Genomic DNA, 15818 nt, shown 5'->3' on the forward strand with positions numbered 1-15818 from the left:
TCTTACAATCAAAATTTAGTCTGGAATGTACAAGATTGTTGAGTTTTAATTAGCTTCACTTTATTTTAGATGGTTGCCATTTATTAATTGTTAAACTAGTTGTGAAACAATGAGTTTATCACGAGGCATCGCTAGAATCAAATATATTGGGCTTGTTTTTGTTCATTTTGCCTCCCAAAAATTGAAATAGAAAGCGATCAAAAAATGTCATGTGCCCAAAAGTGGTACCAATAAAAACTTTGACTCATTCTGCAAAAAACAAGCCATCAAATGACTTTGTCGGCAGAAATATGAAAAAATTGTAGATATCAAAAAATGGTGATGCTGCAAAAAAATTAGTCTTAGTGCGCGATAGCAGCCAAACATAACCAAAGTTATAAATCTGGTATTGCTGTAATGCACCGACCAGCAGAATAAAGGTGTCTAATTACTTATACTGCATGAGAAATGGCATACAAAATAAATAAAACCAATTTTCACCTGCTGTTAATTTGCTCATTTTGCCTCCCAAAGATCGCAGTAAGGCTCGGCTCATATTTATCCTACACTCTGAGCTGAGCGCTTACATTGGGGTTTCCGTGCAAATCTCTGAAAATACATGTTTCAAACTGAACCCCCAGTGGAAGATTCCCAATAGTGAGATAGATGGAGACACAGTGGTAGCTGTCTGGCCTTTGATCCGGCAGTATTCGCCTTTTTAGGAGTTCATAAAAGTGCCGTCAGCCAAAGTTTTGTGCACTTTTGAAAAGAAGAACTTAACCACTGAACAGACACCATATGGAGTCAAGAGTAACTCTGCTACCTTTTTATAGTGAATGGATTCTTCGGAGTTTCAGCTGGATCACGACACTGAGATTTAGATGGAAACTACAATATAAGTGCTCAGTGTAGAGCGCTGGATAAATGTGATTCCAAATGTTATGCAAAATGTTCTTAACAAAAGCTTCAAATCAATCCAAAAAAAGTCCCCACTCAGTGCAAATACAAGGTGCTTCCACGTTACTGGTACCGCAAAGGTACTGGAAAAGCGAAAAAGAAATTCAAATTCTGCGTTACCAAATCCAAATGCCCCCCTCCCTTTTGAATCTCAGTGTGCCTAAACCACATTTAGGATCCACATGTTTGGTATTTCTATATCTACGAGAGCTTGACAAATTTACGGATGCATGTCTCAAGAATCAAGAGCTGTGCACTACAACATACTGGTCACTACAATGTACAGGTCATTACAATGTACTGGTGGTGACAACGTATCTATACTACAACGATGGATTGCAACTTACACTCGGCAAAATTCACTGCTGCTTGTTTCTGGAAAACACCCATGTAGTCAAAATCGCCACTGCACCTGTAGATAAATTTCCAAAGGGGTATAATTTTCAATATGGGGTCACTTTGCTTGGTCATAAAGGGGAAAACAGGCTTGAGTGGTAAAGGGGTTAAAAAAATCCATATTTTGGCAAATGCTGATTTTTGTCAGTTTTGAGTAGAATTTAATTTAACCTAAATGTATTCCCTCATCTCTAGTGCTTAGAGTTTGGGACTTTGCACCCAAGATATCCAACGGACAATAAACACATGCACCTCCATTCCTCATAGACATCAATATTGGAAGTCCTAATTATCACTTTGCTTTCATTATAATATACCATTAAGATCCACTCATGAAATTGTACGAATTGTTCATTTTAAGTGTTTCATTTGTAAAAAAAAATGTGTCATATCAACTGCAGTACTTCGATTTCTTGCAGCAAATAAAGTTAACATTCTTGAAGGAGATTGACTGTGGTTTAAATAAGGGGGTTTTACACATCGCTAGCAATATCACTAAAGTGTCAACGATTTTGTGATGCAGCAGCGATATCGCTAGCGATATCGCTATGTGTGATACTTACGGCTCCCCCGCTGTCTGTAAGGTAAGTAATGACTGCTGTATCATTGCTGCATCGCTGTGAGATCTGCCTGTGTGGCAGCTCACTAGCGACCATTTAGCGATGCACCAGCGATCCTGACCGGGTCGTATCGTTGTCGGGATCGCTGGTGCATTGCTAAATGTAAAAGGGGCTTTAGGCAGGGAAGAAAAAAAAAAAAAACTGCTTCTGCTGCTAGCGCTTTTCACTGTACAGTTAGTGCGCAGTGAAAGGGGAGGATTTTTGATGTGTGCAGCAGCGCTGGTGGTGATTAGGCTGCCTTTTAAGGCTACCTGATAGCTGCATTGGTGTGTGCACACTGCTGTTCAAGCTGCTTTTTTCAAAGCGCTCCAACTTTTATTATTTTGTCCTGGGGAGTTATCGAGCGTTCATTTTTTCACACTCCGTATAGCGGTGTACGCTCCTCACACACTACCGTGTACTGGCTGGTATCACGGACAAATACAGGCTGTGTGATATTTATAGTGGTTTGAAAAAAGCACTATCTTGTAATCCGAACGCTGCTAACTTCTTATTATTATTCAGTCGTTTTTTCGCAATTAATGCGGCCCAAACTGCTACACGCACAGACTCCGTTGAGGTGTCTTTTCGAAGCTAGCGTCCATGAGAGGTGTGCTAAGTAATTTTCGTGTCGATCGTATTTGTAGTTTTTGCACAATTTGCGTTTGAAAAAACATTTTCCTCAATGCATTTCAATGGGAAAATGTTGCCACAGTCAAAACGTGCCCTGAGGCGATTGAAATGGCAGTTAAGCTCATTGATATGCGCAGGCACACCCAGTTACTATGCCAACGCCTACGATCTTCACATGACGCCCCCAGGACAGTTTCTGGCACATAATATCAGCTCTTAAAGCGAAACCCACAGCACAAATGCAAATCTAGCTTCATCACATGACGCATGCCCCTGAGAGAGAATATGCGCCAAAGTGGATTTAGAAGCCCAGTGCGCCAAACTTGCTCTTAAAGGGCCGACGCGCCTAAGTGATTCTTAAAGGGCCGACGCACCAAAATGAGTCTTAAAGGGCCAGCGCGCCAAATCGAAAGCTGAGTGATCCCAGGCTCCAAATCGGAGGCGGATCGACCATGTCCTACAAATCGGAGGCTGAGGCCGGTTTCACATTAGCGCATTTTCAGCGCGCGCACGGCCGGGGGTAGCTCCGCCCCCAATCCGGCTCTCTGCCCGGCGTGCCCGCCCCTTGCTTGTAGCGCCGCCTACTAGCGGACAGCGGCGCCTGCGATCGGCGCACCCTATCTTTAGCATAGGGTGCGCAGATCGTGCGCAGGCCGTGCGCTAGTTGCGCTTTGACCTGCTCTGCGCACTTTTGACGGTGCGCCGTGCACGCCAAAATCAAACTTTTCGGATTTTGGCGCGCACGGCGCACCGTCAAAAGTGCGCAGCGCAGGTCAAAGCGCAACTAGCGCACGGCCTGCGCACGATCGGCGCACCCTATGCTAAAGATAGGGTGCGCCGATCGCAGGCGCCGCTGTCCGCTAGGAGGCGGCGCTACAAGGAAGGGGCGGGCACGCCGGGCAGAGAGCCGGCTCGGGGGCGGAGCTACCCCCGGCCGTGCGCGCGCTGAAAATGCGCTAATGTGAAACCAGCCTGAGCCACCCTGGCCTCCAAATCGGACCCAGAGTGGCCCCGCCCACCAAATCACACTCAGTGGCCCGCCCACCAAATCGGATCCAGTGTGGCCCCGCCCACCAAATCGGACCCAGAGTTGCCCCGCCCACCAAATCGGACCCTAAGGGGCCCAGGCCACAAAATCGGACCCTGAGGGGCCCCGCCCACAAAATCGGACCCTGAGGGGCCCCACCCACAAAATCGGACCCTGAGGGGCCACACCCACAAAATCGGACCCTGAGGGGCCACGCCCACAGAATCGGACCCTGAGGGGCCACGCCCACAGAATCGGACCCTGAGGGGCCCCACCCACAAAATCGGACCCTGAGGTGCCCCACTCACCAAATCGGACCCTGAGGGGCCCCGCCCACGAACATCCGACCTAGAGTGGCACCGTCCACCAAATCAGACCCTGAGGGGCCCCGCTCACCAAATCATACCCTAAGGGGCCCCGCCCACAAAATCGGACCCTGAGGGTCCCCACCCACCAAATCGGACCTTGAGGGGCCCCACCCACCAAATCAGAAGTAGAGTGGCCCTGCCCACAAAATCGGACTTTGCAGGGCCACACCCACAAAATCAGAACTTGAGGGGCCATGCCCACAAAATCGGACCTTGAATGGCCCCGCCCACCAAATCGGACCCTGAGGTCCCCGCCCACCAAATTGGACCCAGAGTGGCCCCAACCACAAAATCGGTCCCTGAGGGGCCCCGGCCACAAAATCTGACCTTGAGGGGCCCCGGCCACAAAATCGGACCCTGAGGGGCCCCTGCCACAAAATCGGTCCCTGAGGGGCCCCGGCCACAAAATCTGACCTTGAGGGGCCCCGCTCACCAAATCGGACCCTGAGGGACCCCAACCACAAAATCGGACTCTGAGGGGCCCCACCCACAAAATCGGACCCAGAGGGGCCCCAACCAAAAAATTGGACCCTGAGGGGCCATGGCCACAAAATCGGACCCCGAGGGACTCCGGCCACAAAATCGGACCCCGAAGGGCCCCGCCCACCAAATCGGACACCGAGGGACCCCCGTCCACCAAATCAGACCCTGAGGGTCCCCACTCACCAAATCGGACCCTGAGGGGCCCCGCCCAACAAATCGGACTCTGAGGGGCCCCGCTCACCAAATTGGACCCTGAGGGGCCCCGCCCACCAAATCGGACCCTGAGGGGCCCCGCCCACCAAATTGGACCCTGAGGGGCCCCACCCACCAAATCAGACCCTGAGGGGCCCCGCCCAGCAAATCGGCCCCTGAGGGGCCCCGCTCACCAAATCAGACCCTGAGGGGCCCCGCTCACCAAATCGCACCCTGAGGGGCTCCGCTCACCAAATCAGACCCTGAGGGGCCCCACCCACCAATTCAGACTCTGAGGGGCCCCACAGGCCAAAGGGGCCCCTGAGAGGCACCCACAGTTAAAATGGATCCTGAGCTGAAAGTCTTGCAGGGGCAGCAGGCAAATCTCTCTTAAAGGGGCAGCCCGGGCTCCATTTCAAAGCACTATCTGTACTTCCTTCAGGAAATACACATCTAGTTATTATTATTCAGTTGATATTCTGCAATTAATGCGGCCCGAACCGCTACACGCACAGACTCCATTGAGGTGTCGCTTCAAAGCCAGCGTCCATGAGAGGTGTGCTAAGTAATTTTCGTGTCGATCGGATTTGTAGTTTTTGCGCAATTTGCATTTGAAAAAACATTTTCCTCAATGCATTTCAATGGGAAAATGTTGCCACAGTGAAAACATGCCCTGAGGCGATTCAAATGGCAGTTAGGCTCATTGATATGCGCAGGCACACCCAGTTACTATGCCAACGACTACGAACTTTTCATGACCCCTCCAGGACACAGTTTCAGGCAGATAATATCATCTCTTAAAGCGAAACCCAAAGCACAAATGCAAATCTAGCTTAATCACATGACGCATGCCCCTGAGAGAGAATGTGCTCCAAAGTGGATTTAGAAGCCCAGTGAGCCAAACTGGCTCTTAAAGGGCCGACGCACCAAAGTGATTCTTAAAGGGCCGGCGCACAGAAATGAGTCTTAAAGGGCCGGCGTGCCAAATCGAAAGCTGACTGACCCCAGGCTCCAAATCGGAGGCTGAGCCACCCCAGCCTCCAAATCGGAGGCTGATCGACCTTGGCCTACAAATCGGAGGTTGAGCCACCCTGGCCTCCAAATCGGACCCAGAGTGGCCCCGCCCACTAAATCAGACCCAGAGTGGCCCCGCCCACCAAATCCGACCCTGAGGGGTCCCGCCCATTAAATTGGACCCAGAGTGGCCCCGCCCACCAAATCAGACTCAGAGTGGCCCCCCGCCCACCAAATCAGACTCAGAGTGGCCCCCGCCCACCAAATCGGACCCTGAGGGGCCCCGCCCACCAAATCGGACCCTGAGGGGCCCCGGCCACCAAATCGGACCCAGAGTGGCCCCGCCCACCAAATCGGACCCAGAGTGGCCTCTCCCACCAAATTGGACCCAGCGTGGCCCCTCCCACCAAATCGGACCCAGAGTGGCCCCTCCCACCAAATCGGACCCTAAGGGGCCCCACCCACAAAATCAGACCAGGAGTGGCCCCGCCCACCAAATTGAACCCAGAGTGGCCCCGCCCAACGAATCAGACCAAGAGTGGCCCTGCTCACCAAATCGGACCCAAAGTGACCCCTGAGAGTCACCCACAGTTAAAACGGATCCTGAGTTGAAAGTCTTGCAGTGGCAGCAGGCAAGTATCTCTTAAAGGGGCAGCCCGTGCACCATTTCAAAGCACTATCTGTACTTCCTTCAGGAAATACACATCTAGTTTCCCTTGTAATACATCTAATTGTTATTGTATGCATTTTGCTTCTTTGACTGCACATGTTTACACATGACTTTTACAAGCACCATCTAATGTGACTTTTTAAAATACTCTTGCAGTGTGCATTCATCTCTAGGGAACCGTAATTGTCATGTATGAACTTTTTTCTATTCTGCTAATGCTTGCAAATTCTTTTTTTTATCATGGCCTACAGGATACAATGGCTTTATTTGATGCACCCTGTAGGCTTTGACAAGTTTCCCCATATGAGTGTCTGAATAGGGCTCAACATCTGTTCATTGGCATTGAACCAGCATGATATCTGAAATACAGCTTGCAACACAATTGTTTTGCTCACAGAATTTAGTGTCAGAAAATATTTACTGAGAATAAGTTTAATTAAATAAATTGCAATTTATATGATTATGAACAGCAGCTCATAGACATTAGATGACCCAGTTCATAGTAAATGATCTGGATTATGTATTGCAGAATTCAGATTTGGTGGAGCGTAATATTTTATTGCATTTGGATTTTTTTTGTATGGGAATATTAAAAAAGAACTGAAATGTGAGTTGACAGGTATAATAAACCATTTTGAAATACTATCTAACCTGCATGCATTATTTACTAGAAAATATTTCCTAAACATAATGTTATGCAGATAATTTCAACAAGGCACTTATAGTTAAAGTTGAGCATGAAATTGGATTTCGACCATAAGTGGAAGCTCATTTACTAAATACATTATGCCGCATGATGTCATTCTGCTGCTGTAGAGGACCAACATTGTCCTAGGATTTTTTTTCCTATAACTTTTGCTTGCAAAAATACATTTGTCTTTTATTTGTGTTATACAAAAAGCTATGATTTTATTTAATATAAAAAAATCACAATGCAGATGTACATGTACATGAATTGTGTCTTTTCTTCTTCTGGTTCCTGTAAATTCATATTTTCTCTTTCCATACTTGCTAAGTGCTAAGTCCTTTCTAATGTTAAATAGGAGCTGTGATTTATTCTCAGAGCCAATCAGCAGTTTCCTAAAAGTTGCATCATTTCCCCTCTCATAGCATGCAGTCTCATATACACTGATGGAGAGTTACTGCAGCTGCACTCCCTCATCCCCTTCATCTCTTCACTGTTTATGATAGATCAGTGGTGCACAACCTGTGGTCATGGTCGAGTAACTTTTGCCTGTGTGCTGTACTGTACCACCCATAACCACTAGAACAATAACATAGATTTCTGTGTTGTAAAGGTACAGACTAGAGATCAACGGATCTTTTGAAATTGGAATTCACCAAATTTTCCCCAAGAAATTGATTTTGCGGTGAATACAGTCTCGAGACTCTCAATTCTGGAAAGCTTGTAATTGTACGGTGTATACACATGGGGGGAGAGGAGAGATCAAACTTCACTGGTCGTAAGAGCTTATATTTTCTAGGTGAGAGAGAGGACCCTGCTGACCATAAGAGCTTACACTCTACAGGTGAGAGAGGACTCTGATGACCATAAGAGCTTACACTCTACAGGAGAGAGAGGACCTCACTTACCATAAGAGCTTACAAAGCCAAAAAAATGAAGAAAAATGCAGCACTCGTGGAGTCCGTTAAAAAACTATAGTCCTTTTCTGAATTAGTTGGACAAGGTCAGCATGAGGGCTAGGTGCGTGAACAACATGTTGAAATGTGTGTAATGCGAAACAGCTGTAGTCTTTTTCCCTGCATGTTGTTCACGCACCTAGCCCTCATGCTGACCTTGTCCAACTAATTCAGAAAAGGACTATGGTTTTTTAACAGATTCCACGAGTGCTGCATTTTTCTTCATTTTTTGGCTTTATACTACGTGTGGTGTCATGCAAGCACCGGATTAACCATTTTAAATATCACCCAGACGCCCGGATTTCAGACATCAATATCTCCACCAGTGAGTAGACTTTGCTTGAGTGCCGTTTTGCTGTTTCTCTCTGTTTGCTGATTGCCATAAGAGCTTACACTCTACAGGAGTAAGAGGACCCTGCTGACCATAAGAGCTTACTCTCTACAGGACAGAGAGGACCCTGCTGACCAAAAGAGCTTACACTCTACAGGAGTGAGAGGACCCTGCTGACCATGAGAGCTTACACTCTATAGGAGAGAGTAAGGACCATGCTGATCAAAAGAGCTTGCACTTGATATGCAAGAGAGAGAAAATTACCCAGTGAATGAAAGAGCTTTTACTCTACAGGAGAGCGTGGGAGAGAGAGGACCCCGCTGACCATAAGTGCTTACACTCTACAGAAGAGAGAGACTTACCCAGTGACTCTGAAGATTGAAAACGACTCTGCCATGCAAACAACGTTTCACTCAGAACTGGTGATCTGTGATGGCCCAGATACTAACCGCCACTTTACAAGTGTTGATAATCCGCTATGTGTCATAGTTGCAGGGCACTACGGAAAGACCAGTGTAGCAATCAAAATCACATTAGCCCACTCTATGATTTTTTGGTAGTATCAAAAATGGCACCAGAAATGGGTTTTTTTTGCAAACCTCAAATCAAATCTCAAAATGTTTAAATTTGCATGAAACTGCAAATTTCAGTAAATCTGACTGCAACTAAATCCTCCACAGATCGATGCGCACAACACTAATACAGACCTTTCATTAACCCCTTAGCGACCGCCGATACGCCTTTTAACGGTGGTAATTAAGTGTACATAAACCACAGCGTTGCTAATTCACGGCGCTGTGGAGAAAGTGAATAGCACCCCCCATTGTCTGATTTTCTCCGGGGTCTCGGCAGCCGGGGGTAGCCAAGAACCCAGAGAACATGAATCGGTTGGTTTTTGCCGACCCTGCTTTTGCGATCGCCGTTATTAACCCTATAACGGCGACCACAAAAAAAGCAGCGATTTTGCATTAAATTTCTCTTTCCTCTGATGTGATCACACATCAGAGGAGAGAGAACTAGGGTCCCGGATCCCCCCTGGTACCTCTCCATGGTCCAGGGTCCCCTCCCAGTGGTCTCGCGTCCCGCCGGCATCCTCCGGTGGGCGCCGCCATCTTGGATCTGGAAGAAAATGGCGGGCGCATGCGCAGTGTGCCCGCCAGGAATCTGCCCGCTCTGCCTTTCAGATTCCATTCATTCATTTTGATCACTATGATAAACTATCATAGTGACCAAAGTAAAAAAAATAGTACATAACCCCTCCGTTTATCACCCCCTTAGTTAGGCCAACAAAACGAAATAAAGAAAATATTTTTTTTTCTGTTTTCCATGAGGGATAGGGCTAGGGTTAGGGCTAGGGTTAGGGCTAGGGTTAGGGCTAGGGCTAGGGTTAGGGTTGGGCTAGGGTTAGGGCTAGGGTTAGGCTTAGAATTAGGTTTAGGGCGAACTAGGATTAGGGTTAGAATTATAATTAGGGATTAGGGTTGGGATTAGGGTTAGGGTTGGGATTAGGGTTAGGGGTATGTTGGGGTTAGGGTTGGAGCAAGAATTGAGGGGTTTCCACTATTTACCAACTTTGGGGGTCTAAAAATTGGAGTCTAAAAAATCACTTTTGTGGAAATAAAAAACACTTTATTTTCACGGCTCTGCGTTTATAGACTTCTGTGAAGCTCTTGGGGGTTCAAAGTGCTCACTACACATCTAGATAAGCTCCTTGGGGGGTCTAATTTCCAAAATGGGGCCACTTGTGGGAGGGTTTCACTGTTTAGGTACATCAGGGGCTCTGCAAATGCAACATGATGCCCGCAGACCATTCCATCAAAGTCAGCATTCCAAAATGGCACTCCTTCCCTTCCAAGCTCTCCTATGCGCCCAAACAGTGGTTCCCCCCACATATGGGGTATCAGCGTACTCAGGACAAATCGCACAACAACTGTGGGGGTATGATTTCTCCTGTTACACTTGTAAAAATAAAAATTTGGGGGCGAAAAGATCATTTTTGTGGAAAAAAATGGATTTTTTGTTTTCACGGCTCTACGTTATAAACATCTGTGAAGCACTTGAAGGTTCAAAGTGCTCACCACACATCTACATAAGTTACTTAATCAGTCTAGTTTCCAAAATGGGGTCACTTGTTGGGGGTTTCCACTGTTTAGGCCCATCAGGGGCTCTGCAAACGCAACATGAGGCCCGCAGACCATTCCATCAAAGTCTGCATTCCAAAATGGCACTCCTTCCCTTCCAAGCTCTCCCATGCGCCCAAACAGAGGTTTACCCCCACATATGGGGTATCAGCCTACTCAGGACAAATCGCACAACAACTGTGGGGGTATGATTTCTTCTGTTACTCTGGTTAAAAGTAAAAATTTTGGAGCGAAAAGATCATTTTTGTGGAAAAAAATGGATTTTTTATTTTCACGGCTCTACGTTATAAACTTCTGTGAAACATTTGAAGGTTCAAAGCGCTCACCACACATCTAGATAAGTTCCTTAAGGGCTCTAGTTTCCAAAATGGGGTCATTTGTTGGAGGTTTCCACTGTTTAGGCACATTACAGGCTCTCCGAACGCAACATGGCATCCGATCTTAATTCCAGACAATTCTGCGTTGAAAAAGTCAAACGGCGATCCATCCTTTGTGAGCTCTGCCGTGTACTGAAAAAATGTTTTACCCCCACATATGGGGTATCGGTGTATTCAGGAGAAATTTTACAACAAATTTCATGGTTGATTTTCTCTTTTAACACTTGGGAAAATAAAACAAAATTGGTTCTGAATTAAATTTTTTGCAAAAAAAGTAAAATGTTAATTTTTTCCTTCCACATTGCTTTAGTTCCTGTGCAGCACATAAAGGGTTAATAAACTTCTTGAATGTGGTTTTGAGCAGCTTGAGGGGTCTAGCTTTTAGAATGGTGCCACTTTTGGGTATTTTCTGTCATGTACACCCCTCAAAATGACTTTAAATATGATGTGGTCCCTGAAAAAATGGTTTTGTAAATTTTGTTGTAAAAATGAGAAATCGCTGGTCAAATTTTAACCCTTATAACTTCCTAACCAAAAAAAAAAATTGCTTCCAAAATTGTGCTGATGTAAAGTAGACATGTGGGAAATGTTATTTATTAAGAAATTTGTGTGACACATCTCTCTGATTTAAGGGCATAAAAGTTTAAAGTTTTAAAATTGCAAAATTTTCAAAATTTTTGCCATATTTCTGTTTTTTTTCATAAATAAACACAAGACTTATCGAAGAAATGTTACCACTAATATGAAGTACAATATGTCACGAAAGAGCATTCTCAGAATCAGCAGGATCCATTAAAGCGTTCCAGAGTTATAACCTCATAAAATGACAGTGGTAAGAATTGTAAAAATTGGCCTGGTCATTAAGCTGCAAACTGGCTCTGTCGCTACGGGGTTAAACAGGTTCAAAGTTATTATTAAGGCAGAGGGCAGTTACACCAAATATTGACTTGATTTAGGATTCTCTTTCATTCATTTACTTTGCATTTTGTGAATTGATAATAAAAATAAATCATTACCATTGCTATTTCTTTAAGTATTCTCACTTTCCAGCATTTTTTCCTCAACAGCCTAAAACCTTTGCAAAGCATTGTATGTTCTAATCTGAATAGCTGCAGCATTTCATAGTTGAAAACAAGAGCTGGGGATGAGTTGACTAAGGCTACTTTCACACATCAGTTTTTTGCCGTCAGGCAGGATCCGGCTATTTTTAGAAAAAACGGATCCGGCATAAATTTTGGAGAACTGTAGAAACGGATCCGTTTTTTTGCTGGATCCGTCTAGCAGGTTATATCTGTTCCTGGGGGCTGGCCAATTGGATCTGAGCATGCGCAGACTTAAAAAAACCGGATCCGGTGGCTGGATCCGTCTTTTTCTGGATCCGGCGCATTCCGGCGCCCATAGACTTTCATTGTAGCAAAAAGCAGGAAGCGCCGGATCCGGCGCTTCCGGCATTTTTCGCCGGAGACAAAAAACGTTACAGTAGCCGTTTTTTCCAGACGCCGGAATGAGACAAGTTGCCGGATCCGGCAAAAAACGGATGAAACGCAATGCCATCCGGCACGATCCGGCGCTAATGCAAGTCAATGGGGAAAAACTGGATCCGGCATTGCATTTTGCCGGATCCGGTTTTACAAAAAAAAGCCGGATCGCGCCTGAAGGCAAAAAAACTGATGTGTGAAAGAGGCCTTAGATGACTAGTCCTATGGGTGGGTCCCTGTTGGCTTCTTTCAGCCCTGCTCTGCTCGATTGACAGGTCTCTCCCTATGTTTGTATGGCAGGACACTTGTCAATTAAGAAGATTAATGGAAAATTACTAAATCTGTGTTACACAAAGCTCTATGTGAATAATTATATTTTCATTCAGAATGAACAGGTGGCCCCAAAACAGCAAAGAGCGAGGATCCAGCAGGAAGGAATGGTCTTAGTCCATTATTTTACTGAAGTAGATAGAGTAAAATGGTCCTATTTACATCAGTGTTTTAGAACAGATTTTTACTAGTCAGTGTTTGTTATTTTTGTTGCCATCAGTGTTTCATCTGTGATTTACTAGAATACAAAGAAAGAATATGTGTGTGATAATCAGATGTCAGATTGCAGCCTTAGACTGTGTATATACTTTGCACCCTTCATTAATCCACATTTGACTTTAAAAAACTGTACATTTTCAGAGGTTTTTTTTTAAAAAAACAAAATGCTAAGTTTTTAATTCTGTGATTATGATATGGATAGAGGCTGTCCCAGACTGAGCAATATCAAAGTCAAAGGTTTACATACTATTGTGCGCACTGACAAGCCTAACTAATTGCTCATTAAGTTGGATGCTTAACTTTTTTTGGCTGTGACCTTAATGACAAGTCTACAAAAAATAATGCTGTAAATTCAACAGTAATTGTGCAGCCCTCAATGGACCGAAAATATGTTTATCCTTACATTGAAAGCTAATGCTTCTATCATCTTTATAGTCACTGAAATCATCTTGACAACTAAATGCTCCAGGTAAGATTGTGCCTTTTATCTCCACATTGTTATGTTACAAAAGACAAATTGAATCATGGAAAATGTGTGATACACTTTGCTAATTCCAACTATAGGTAATTACATTACTTATTTCCTGGCAGATGTCTTGCGTGAATCACCAAACTCCTCTCTTATTTGAGCTAATGACTTTAACATTACCGGCCTGTAGATTTCTAACTTTTGCCATTGCATTGGCTTAGAGCTAGACACTGAACATGTCATGATCCAGGACGGGGTTTCGCTTTGGCCCGTCCTGGTCTGATTGGGGGTTAATTGTTCCGCCTCTCCCTGGCAGAGAGCGGCTATTTAATGCTCACTGGACCTAGGTCCGGTGTCAGTTATACTCCTGCCCTCGGCTGAGTTAGTTGACCTTGTGCATATGTGTGCCTTGTGCCTGATATCTTGCTTGCTTGTTTGGTTTTGATTCGATTCTGTCCCTGTTACGAGTTCTGCCTGTCCCTCTTGTACTGTGCTACCTCTCGTGTATGACTCTCTGCTTGTGACCTGACTTCTCTCTGCTCATCCCCTTGGTGCCGCGTCGCCCTCTTGTGTATGACCTTTGGCTTTGTCTGACCTCCTGTCTGTTTATCCCTCCTGTACCTCGCTGTCCGTACTGTGAACGACCTCCGTTTGGCCTGACTCTGAGTTTGCTGTCTTCTCTGAAAGCAGGACGCTAAGCCCCGCCCCCTTGCAGTCACATGACCATAGCTCCCGTGCCGGCTTGCTAAACTTCATCACTAAGGTCCTGTGCACCTATACTTTCTGGCTATTCTGGTCCCCAGGGGTCCCTACAGCGCGGATGAGTCCCTGCTCAGCGGAGGCTGTACACCGGCGCTGTCAGGATCCTGATAGAACAGAGCCGTCCTATTGTTATGAAATGGAGCAGTCTTATAGACCCTGAATGGAGCAGTCCTATACACACTAAATGGAGCAACTCTATAGACACTGAATTGAGCAGTCCTATAGACACTGAATGGATAAGTGTTATAGACACTGAATAGAGCAGTCCTATAGACACTGAACTTAGTAATTCTTTAGACACTGAATGGAGCAGTCTTATAGACACTGTTAAAGACAATACTATAGACACGAAATAGAGCAACCCTATAGATATTGAATGGAGCAGTCCTCCAGACACTGAACTGAGTAATCCGGTAGACACTGAATGGAGCAGTCCAATAGACTTTAAAAAGAGCAGTCCTATAAACACTGAACATTACAATAATATTGATGCTGAATGGAGCAGTCCAATAGACATTAAACTTAGCAGTGCTATAGACATTAAACAGAGCAGTCCTATAGACATTGAATGGAGTAGTCCTATAGACACTGAACTGTTCTATGGACACTGAACAGGGAAATCCTATAGACTCTGAACTTTTTTATGCAACACCTTAGTTGTGTGATAAGATATTAGTGATAAATGGCATCCAACAAAACTTCTCTTCATTACTTAGATTTGGTATGAATTTGTCAAGAAGAAATTTAGTGGCATACTTTATTTGATGTCTTACAAAAAGAGGCTTTCATCCCTAGAAATGTTGACCATAGCTCAATACATGCAACAAAGAATGCAGCCTGTAGAACAGCAGAGGTCTGCTGGACAAAGAACATTTTCTAAATAATAATAATCTTTACATAGCGCCAACATATTCCCCAGCGCTTTAGAGTTTCACTCACACAAGTCATAAATGTAACGTCCGTCTGCGGTTCTGGGCTGCAGCCAGGCAACACCCCGAGAAACACTGATACCCTTTACCCCTATACAGGGATCTGGATTTACAACAGAGCCCAGGAGGTACTGTCTGAATAGGAGCAGCGGCCAGAGCAGGACGGTCGTCAGAGTGAAGTACAAAAACGGCAGGCAATAGCAGAGTCAATTTCAGGCCAAGGTCAGAGTCAAAAACCAGGAGGGCGGCAGAGGTACAGAATCGTTAGGAAGTAGCAGAGTCAGAATATCCAGGCCAAGGTCACAAAACAGGAGAGTAGCAGAAGTACAGAATCGTCAGGCAAAAGAGGGGTCAGAAATCCAGGCTGAGGTCAGAGTCAAACAGAAATCAATCACTAAGTAACACACAGGGGAACCAAGAATATATCCGGCGGCTTGCAAGACCAGTCCCAAGGTATTTGAGGGATCAGGTCATCCCTCACAGGTTCCTGGACTGGTGATGTCATTAGGGCCGCCCCCAAGACCAGGCCAGATGGAGTTGCAGTAACCCCCTGATGACTGACAGAGGGGCGGAGCCTGCGCCCACCAGATGCCTGCGCAGGAGCCACTTCTCTGTCACCACCATAACTCACGGGCGGACCACGGCGCCTCCCAGTGGCCGAGGCAGGAACAGCCGTCCCCGAATCTGACAGTGAAGTGGCGGTCTGGCGCCTCCTAGTGGCCGTGACCGGAACAGCAGGCCTTGAATCCAACGGTGACGTGACAGACCGGCGCCTCCTAGTGGCTAAAGCTGGGATCATAGGCCCTGAGTCTGACGGCGACGT

Source organism: Dendrobates tinctorius, unplaced genomic scaffold, assembly GCF_039654945.1.
Source record: "Dendrobates tinctorius isolate UK_male_01 unplaced genomic scaffold, ASM3965494v1 ptg000084l, whole genome shotgun sequence".
In the NCBI taxonomy this organism is placed as follows: Eukaryota; Metazoa; Chordata; class Amphibia; order Anura; family Dendrobatidae; genus Dendrobates; species Dendrobates tinctorius.